The sequence below is a fragment of the Phodopus roborovskii genome, unplaced genomic scaffold (genome assembly GCF_943737965.1).
Source record: "Phodopus roborovskii unplaced genomic scaffold, PHOROB, whole genome shotgun sequence".
Taxonomy (NCBI): domain Eukaryota; kingdom Metazoa; phylum Chordata; class Mammalia; order Rodentia; family Cricetidae; genus Phodopus; species Phodopus roborovskii.
Genome location: NW_026125554.1, coordinates 5,887,653 through 5,896,168, shown reverse-complemented (window position 1 = coordinate 5,896,168; position 8,516 = coordinate 5,887,653).

Below are 8,516 nucleotides of genomic sequence, written 5' to 3'. Positions count from 1 at the left end.
GATTTTATTTTCAAAATATGTATCAATTTAATGTGTGTCTACACTGTGTATATGAGTCACAAGACTTCAGGTGTTCTCAGAGGCCAGGACACAGCTGGAGCTACAGGCGATCATGAGCTGTCTGATGTGGGTGCTGGGAACCAAACCCGGGTCCTCTGCAAGTATTCTCTACTGCAGAGCCACCAACCCATCCCCAGTATGTGTGTGTGTGTGTGGGGGGGGTGCGCTCACCTATTTGTCTGTGTGTCTACGTGCAGTATCCACCAAGGACAGAAGAGGGCCTTAGATTGCCTGGAGCTGGAGTTACAGGTGGCTGTGAGCTGTAAAATATAGATGCCGGGAAGCTAGTCTGGTTCCTCTCCAAGAGCTCTTAACCACTGAGCATTTTATCCAGCTGGTGCACCTTGTTTTGTGAGATAGGGTCTCTCCCTTTTACCTGGGGCTCATTGACCAGCTAGATTATATCTCTGTGTTGGGATTACATGGGCTCTGACAACAAACATCTAGTCCTCACCTACACACATTTCATCTCCCAGGCCAATCTGGAGTTTCTATAGATATCTGTGAAACCCCTCACCCCACCCCCTCATCTGGAGCTCAGACACCCCAAACACACACTCCTGCTGACTCACCTGGGGCTCAGACACACCCCTCATACTTGCTGACTCACCTGGAGCTCAGACACACTCTTCATACCTGCTGACTCACCTGGAGCTCAGACACCTCTACACACAGGCACACACACACACACACACACACACACACACACACACACACACACCTGCTGACTCACCTGGGGCTCAGACACCCCTGCCCCCACACACACACCTGCTGACTCACCTGGAGTTCAGACACCTACACACACACACCTGCTGACTCACCTGGAGCTCAGACATCCCCCCCACACACACCTGCTGACTCACCTTGTGGCTTAGACACTCCCTCCACACACACACCTGCTGACTCACTTGGAGCTCAGACACTCACACACACACCTGCTGACTCACCTGGAGCTCAGACACTCACACACACACACCTGCTGACTCACCTGGAGCTCAGACCACCCCCCCCACTCACACACACCTGCTGACTCACCTGGAGCTCAGACACCCATACCCACACACACACACCTGCTGGAGCTCAAACACACCCCTCCATACCTGCTGACTCACCTGGAGTTCAGATCCCCCACCTGCACACACATATGCTGACTCACCTGGAGCTCAGAGAGCCCCCCTCCCCCCCACACCTGCTGACTGGCCTGGGGCTCAGACACACACACACACACACACACACACACACACACACACACACCTGCTGGCTTGCCTGGGGCTCAACCCTATCCTATCTGCTCCAGTGTCATGGGCTGCTGTGGTTCATGTGGTTTGTACTGCTGTTTCCTCCAGGTATAGACAGTCCCTTGTGGAGGGAGGGGTGAGGTTCACCACACTGAAAGAGCTCTGAAAACTTATAAATTTCAAGGTTCCTGCCCTGTACTGACTTCTTCTGTGTCTGGAAGTGTAAGCCAAATAAAGCCTTTCCTCCCCACCTTGCTTTCTTTGGTCATGGTGTCTCATTTCAGCAATAGGAACTCTAATTAGGACATACTGTCTGCTTGTAATTATCTATTGGTTCTTCCTGTTCTGCAATGGCCTCTGAGCCTTTCAAAGAAGGAGAGCAGAACATACGTCCCACTTAGGGATGAAAATCGTCATTCTCTTATTTTCTGCATCTTGGCCAGTTGTGGTCTCTGTGTTAATCACCAACTAATGCAAATAGAAATTTCTCAGATGGCAGTGGAGAGCCACAGTGATCTAAGGGCATAACTACTAGGGGATCAGCTGAACACTGTGCCCTTTTAGCAGAATAATAGTAATAGGTTCTCCCCCAGACCCAGTCACGTGACCTGTCTAGCCACAGACTCTTGGCCTGGTGATCCTGCTAGGTACAGGCTTCATCCCATGGAGCCGGTCTTAAGTCCAATCAGAAGTCAGGTTGTTACCCTGTGGTGTTGGTGTCACTGTTCCTCAGTGGGTGTGTCTTGCCAAGCGGTTGTTACTGTAGCTCTCAGGGTGTTGGGGAATATTATTTCAAGGTATGTGACTTTTGTTTATGCAGCATTTGTTTAATCCTATGAAGCTGTGTTACTGTGCCTGTCTAAAATACCTGGTGGTCCTAATTAAGCTTTAAAGGGCCAATATTGAGGCGGAGCAAGGATAGGCAGGAAGGGCTGGCAGGCAGAGAGTATAAATAGAAGGAGAATGGAGGAAAGAGAGAGCAACAGAACAAGGAGAGGAGGACGGTAGGGATGGCAGGGGCCAGCCACCCAGACAGCCAGGGAGTAAGGAGGAAAGTAAGATATACAGACCTAAGAAAGATAAAAGCCCAGATGAAACAGGTAAATGGGTTAATTTAAGATAAGAAAAGCTGAATAGAAACACACCGAAATAAGGCAGGGCATTCATAAGCAATAATAAGACTCCATGTGTGATTTATTTGAGATCAAGGTCCCTCAGAAAAGCCTAAAAAGGCAAAAGAGCAAAAACATATTAAATTATACAGGGTTCACAGCTGAGAAAGGCTAGAGGTTATTCTTCTCTGGGGGTGTACAAACAACCTTTCAGCGCTGTGAAAGCTAGCCAAAAGGAATGAAGCTTCCAGTACACATCACCTTGACTTCTCCATATTCTGTGACTCAAGTATTGCTGTGTCTTCAGCAATGGGGCCTTACCATAAAGTCCTGGGGGTAACCAAAAGCATTGACACTAGCATGTGATGTTTGGAAGTCTATGGAACCTCACTAGCCAGGAACGACAAAAAAAGTAAGCTGTTTCTGGTATTGGGCTTTTTATTTGTTAGTCAGTGGTGTCTAAGAATAGCAATATCACCCCATTCATTATAGGATAACATGTGCACGCACACACATACATATGTATATGAAGCATGAACAGTGGTACAGAGATTTCCACATGACTGTTTCAACTATCTTTAGTGTAATATGTCCATTCCTCTTCCTCCTTTACCATGACCTCCCACCCCCACCCCAGTTTACCCCTCCCCATTCTACTAAGCCCCTTTAAGTCTTTATACCATGGTCTCCATGTCCTCATTCTTTGGTCCCTGGAAAACTGCCCCCCCCAGCACTGCCTGTGGGTCCTCACTAATTTCCTGGCTTTCATGAGTGTTTCAAACAAAGCATGTATCTGAAAACTCAAAGCTAATATCTACAAAGGACAGAAAATATGTCAGTCTTTCTGTATTGTACTATAGCAACAAAATAACTAAAACACACTGAGAAAGAGATAATTGTAGAACATTTTAAATTACCGGGGTGAGGCTGGGAGGAGGGCTCAGTTGGTAAAGTGCTTGCTAGGCATGCATGAAGGCCAGAGTCCGATCTCCCAACACCCATAGTCAAGCTGAGCAGAGAGGCACTTGTCTGTCATCCCATCAGCTGTAGTAGAGACAGGATCACCCAAGGATCTTACTGGTCAGCCAGTCTAGAGAACTAGAAAAATTGCATGTTTGGTGAGAGACTGTATTAGTCGGAGATCTCAACTGGGATTAAGCATTACAGAAACACTGTGTCAAAAAATTAGGAAGCAGGAGAGCTGTAAGGAGGATGGAGAGTGGGAGGAGGATGGAGAGATGGGAGGAGGATGGAGAGATGGGAGGAGGATGGAGAGATGGGAGGAGGATGGAGAGTGGGAGGAGGATGGAGAGATGGGAAGAGAATGGAGAGTGGGAGGAGGATGGAGAGTGGGAGGAGGATGGAGAGTGGGAGGAGGATGGAGAGATGGGAGGAGGATGGAGAGTGGGAGGAGGATGGAGAGATGGGAGGAGGATGGAGAGTGGGAGGAGGATGGAGAGTGGGAGGAGGATGGAGAGATGGGAGGAGGATGGAGAGATGTAAGGAGGATGGAGAGATCTAAGGAGGATGGAGAGTGGGAGGAGGATGGAGAGTGGGAGGAGGATGGAGAGATGGGAGGAAGATGGAGAGTGGGAGGAGGATGGAGAGATGGGAGGAGGATGGAGAGATGGGAGGATGATGGAGAGTGGGAGGAGGATGGAGAGTGGGAGGAGGATGGAGAGTGGGAGGAGGATGGAGAGTGGGAGGAGGATGGAGAGATGGGAGGAGGATGGAGAGATGTAAGGAGGATGGAGAGATCTAAGGAGGATGGAGAGTGGGAGGAGGATGGAGAGTGGGAGGAGGATGGAGAGATGGGAGGAAGATGGAGAGTGGGAGGAGGATGGAGAGATGGGAGGAGGATGGAGAGATGGGAGGATGATGGAGAGTGGGAGGAGGATGGAGAGTGGGAGGAGGATGGAGAGATCTAAGGAGGATGAAGAGTGGGAGGAGGATGGAGAGATGGGAGGAGGATGGAGAGTGGGAGGAGGATGGAGAGTGGGAGGAGGATGGAGAGATGTAAGGAGAAAGATGGAGATAGGGTTCATTGGTTCAAAGTTCATAAGGGTGTTTTAGAGGACCCACATTGTGCTCCCAGAGGCCAAGTCTGGAAACTTACACTTAGCTGTAACTTACACTTAACTCCACCTCCTCTTCTGGCTTCTGCAGGCACCACACACACACACACACACACACACACACACACACACACACAGGGACTGCCTGCAAATTGCACAGGGAAGTCCAAGAGTGCCAGCTTCATTGGTCGTGGCCCATGCTCAGCTGGGACTTTTGGCGATGCATGTGTCTTTGAGTCACTTTGGTTCCTGTAAGGAGCATTCATCCATGCTTCCATCACCCAGATAAACTCACTGGTTCTCCGAGCTGGACTCAGGTGGGACCTTTTCTTTTGTCCTTCATTCTCCCCATTATCTGCCAGGAGATGTAGAAATAGTCCCCCCAGGAAAAGCAAAACCACCCAAGACTTGCGAGGTGTCCTCCCCCTCCCCCACACCTGCTTTTAGCAGCCAGGCATCTCATCCCACCCTCATTTTTTTTCGTATCAGCTCTCAGTTCTCCTCACTCAAATCTCACCGATTTCCTCAGCAACAGCTTGTTGCCCCTTCACTTGTGAGAGCTGAGATTCATGTTCTTGCTTCCCTGTGGGCTCCCCTGAACCTGCCTGGGGTCTCCTGAACCTCCCTCTGGGTTCCTCTGAACCCTGTCTGGCACCTTCACGCCTGCATTTGTATGGATTAATCTAGATTGTCAACATGGCAGGAGGTAGAATCACCATGGACACAATTCTCTAATCATCTGTCACTGATTGTCTAGATTGGGTTAACTGAGGGAGAAGACCTGCCCTGAATGTGAGTTGCACCATCCCCTGGGCTCCAGTCCTGGGCTGAGTGGAAAGGAGGTGAGCAGAACAGCAGTGTATACTTCACTCCTCCACTCCACTGTGGGCCTGGCATGAGCAGCTGACTCATGCTCCTGTCCTGACTTCCCTACCATGACAGGCTCTTCCCACTAACTGTAAGCAAGATGAACCCTTCCTCCATGTCTTAGGGTTTCTGCTGCCTGGATGAACTTGACCAGGAAAGGGTCCATCACTGAAGGAAGTCAGGACAAGAACACATACTGGGCAGGAACCTGGAGGCAGGAGCTAATACAGAGGTCATGGAGGATGTTGCTTACTGGCTTACACCCCATGGCTTGCGCAGCCTGCTTTATTATTGAACTCAGGAGCAGCAACCTAAGAATGGCACCACCCACAATGGGCTGGGCCTTCCTCATTGATCACTAATTAGAAAAACCCTCTACAGGTCTGCCTATGGCTTGATCCTCTAGAGGCATTTCCTTGTTAGACGGTCTCTTCTCTCAGATGGCTTTAGCTTGTGTCAAGTTGACACAAAACTGTCCAGCACAACTGACTCCTTGTCACCTTGACACACAAACACATCACTGTTAAGCCACACCTTTCATTTTTTGTTCATCCCCAAGATCACATGTTAATATCAACCTTACAATGTAAAACATTTTGCAAGCTTAAAAAAGTCCCACAGACTTACAAATTCAAACACTTTCAAGTCTTAAGTTTCTTTACTGCTCCAAGGTCTCCTTTAAGGTTTAAGATCTTTAGTGTCTCAACTGCAGGCTCCAGTAGAATTGAAAACAAGCTAAATACTTCCCTATTTCAAAAGGGAAGCACCAGGGCACAGTCAACAACCTGGGCAAAACAAAACCAACTCCAACTGTGTAAATAACTCAGGGTTCAGTGTCTGGGATTCACACATGACCTCTGGGCTCCTTCAAGGGCTGGGGTCACTTCTGCTCCATCCTCTGCAGCACACACACCCTGCCTTCTAAGCTCAGGCAGGCTCCATTCCTCTGCTGCTGCTGTTTTTGGTGGTCCTCCCATGGTCCTGACATCTCCAAAATGCCAGGTCTTCTACTGACACTGAGACATCACCTTCACCCGTGGCCTCTCCTGCTGCTCCCGGTGCCAAGCCTCAGCTGCTCTCCTTGACCCCCTCCTGCCTTCAAAACCTGTACCACCTGGGTGACACTTACATATTTCCAAGTCCTGCTGCCAGCATGAGATACAACTTTGGGCTTCTCTGCAGCACAGCTTCTGTGTGCTGACTCTCAGGAAACACTTCCCAGAAGATTTCACCTCAGTGATGCTGGTCTCTTCGCAATCACAGCCGATTCTGCAGCCCCCGCTGAGCAGAACCAGGGAATCTTACTTCAAATATCTATCATCACCCATATTCTTGTTTTGTTGAAATAGGGTCTCTCTATTTCTTGGGACTCACTTTGTAGAAAGCAGGCTGACCTTGAACTCACAGAAACTCATCTGCCTCTGCCTCCCAAGTGCTGGGACTAAACATGTGTATCATCACACCCAGGAAGTCCTGGTTGTCTTTAAGGGGCTCTCAACTCTGTAACTTCACAAGCTGGGCCTCCATTACCAGCTTTGTCCCCAGCACTCTGATCCTCCAGGCTCGCACAGGACAGCCCACTGAGCTCTGCATACTCAAAGGTCAGTTACCACCACAATGGTCTCCAAAACATACATGGTCATGTCTGTCACCTCAGGATTTCTATTGCTATGATAAAACACTGTGACCAAAAGCAACTTGGGGAGGAAAGGGTATGTTTTAGCTTACATTTCCAGCTCGCAGTCCATCATTTGTAGCATGAACTCTAGTTGGTCTTAATAATAATAAAAACCCAGAGTCAGGTATTGGGGTTCAAGCTGAAGATCAGAAAAGCAAAAAAGCCAAGCCACTGGAGAGTTCTTACCACTACCAAAGCTAAAACCTCAGAATGACTGCAGACTTCAATGTTGTCCACCAAACCTCAGACTGTCTGACACCGCACTGAGCTCCTCCTGCCCTATTTCTTCCCTAGTGCTGGGATTAAAGGTATGAGCTCTGTTTCTCTTTTAGACCTTGAACTCAGAGATCCATCTATCTCTGTCTCCCAAAAGATGTGGCCACCACTGCCTGTTCTCCATGGCTAACTAGTGGCTTAGCTCTTAACTAGGTGTGTGGCTAACTAACAGCTTAGCTCTGCACTCTGATCTTTAGGCAAGCTTTATTTATTAAGATTACAAACAAAATATCACTATGATCATTGAGGGGAGTCAGGCCAGGAACCTGGAGGCAGGAGATGATGCAGAGGCCATGGAGGGTGATGCTTACTGGCTTGCTCCCCGTGGCTTACTTAGCCTGCTTTCTTATAGAACCCAAGAATGCCAGCACAGGGGTGGCACAGTCTACAGTGAACTGGGCCTTTTCACAGGCCAATCTGTTGGGAGCATTTACTCCAGTGAGGTGCTCTCTTCCAAAATGACTCTAACTTGTGTCAAATTGATGCAATGCTGTCCAGCACAGGCCATAGGAGACTAGAGAACACTTCCAGGCAGATCCTATATGGTGAGATACTCCAGGCTGATGAGTCATTTGCATGATTCCAGGAAGGAATCTGAACAGGTTAACAGCAAAGGAGTGAAGAAAGGACAAACACAGACACAAGGGATACCTGGGGTCAGGTGGTCTGGGTCACGGGTACCCCAGTTGCTTAAAATGTTCATTGTACAGTTGAACAGAGAGGTGGGGTTATTGCCTACTGAGGAAGGAGACAACTTATTACAGACAGATAACCAAGGAGGCGGAGCTTATGTACACTGAGGGATCTGGAAGGCAGGTTTATTTAATCTCCACAGGAGCAGTCTCTGTAGGGGAGTAGTCTTCAGACCTCCAGCACCCAGGGGGAGAATGGAGGATGTTTTCTGCACACCTGTCAATATCATGCTTGGAGCAGATGAGAAGGCTTCATCATTTCCCTCAGGATCTGAGACTCTTCAGTCTTTGTCATGCCTATGCCCATGTCAACAACATGCACCCCCTAAGCACCTCACACACCCGGGCTTCCTCTGAAAGAGTATTCCTGAGGCACGTGGATGAGTGTGCCCAGGGGCGGGGTGGGCATCTTAGCAGTACTTCCCCGGAAACCCTGCTTGGGGAAGCAGTGTGGGAGAGCACCAGGGTTCTGTGGTAATAGGACTGCCAGCCCTGCATGAGGTCATTGATGTTGAGAA